The sequence below is a fragment of the Suncus etruscus genome, chromosome 9, assembly GCF_024139225.1.
Source record: "Suncus etruscus isolate mSunEtr1 chromosome 9, mSunEtr1.pri.cur, whole genome shotgun sequence".
Taxonomy (NCBI): domain Eukaryota; kingdom Metazoa; phylum Chordata; class Mammalia; order Eulipotyphla; family Soricidae; genus Suncus; species Suncus etruscus.
In genome coordinates, this window is record NC_064856.1 from 59,340,382 (window position 1) to 59,341,341 (window position 960).

The 960-nt window shown below is 42.5% G+C and overlaps 1 non-coding gene across 1 annotated transcript; it reads left to right on the plus strand.

Moving 5' to 3' along the window:
- The first annotated feature begins 470 nt into the window (after window positions 1-470).
- Window positions 471-634, plus strand: LOC126019331 (U1 spliceosomal RNA). Its single transcript, XR_007499058.1, has one exon. It is a non-coding gene; the product is annotated as a U1 spliceosomal RNA (small nuclear RNA).
- The last annotated feature ends 326 nt before the right edge of the window (window positions 635-960 follow it).

Consider the following 960-nt stretch of genomic DNA (forward strand, 5'->3'; position numbering starts at 1 on the left):
CATCCTACCATTGTATAATCTCTCCACCCTTAAATTTTGTTTGTTTCTTTTTGGGTCATACTTGACAGCACTCAGGCATTATTCCTGGGTGTGCTCTCAGAAATCACTCCTGGAAGATTTGAGGGACCATATAGGATGCCATGGATTAAACCTGTTGTTGGCTGAGTGCAAGACGAATGCCCTACCCACCAGGCTCTCACGCTAACCCTTCTAAATTTATTTTTACTATAAGTTTTCTTATGACACACACTGCACTGCGATTATAGCAGTACTATAGAACTATTCTGGGAGGCAGGGCCGGAAAAATGCTCAGGCTAGTGTGGATGCTTTGTATATTGCTGGCCCAGGTTCAATTTCCAGTACTGCATGGTTCCCTCACACACTGTCATGAGCACCCCACCCCCACGCATCATGCCATGAGGAGTTCTTGTATACCACCACATATGACCTCCCTTAAAACAATAGAATACATACTTACCTGGCAGGGGAGAGTCAATGATCACAAAGGTGGTTTCCCCAGGGTGAGGCTCAACCCATTGCACTTTGGGCGTGCTGACCCCTGCGACTTCCCCAAATGTGGGAAACTCGACTGTGTAATTTATGGTAGTGGGGACTGCATGCGTGCTCTGCCCTGAAAAACAAAACAAAACAAAACAATAGAATACAATTTAAAAATCATTAAAAATACTAAAGGGGAAAGTTTTAGTAAGATGATTTATGAGCAGAGTCATAAAGAAAGTCAAGGAATAATATTTTTGCAAACCTGAGGAAAGAACTTTCTAGGTAAAAGTGATATAAGTGCAAAGTCCCTGAGGCAGGAATGTGCTTGACTTTTTGAAGGAGGCCAGAGTGTCATGGTGTGCAGAAGTGAAAGAAATACTGGAGAGGTAGTTTTATTTTTTTTTTGGTGGTGGAAGGAAAGGGACACTCTCAGTAGTATTTATTCCGGGGTTATTTTGT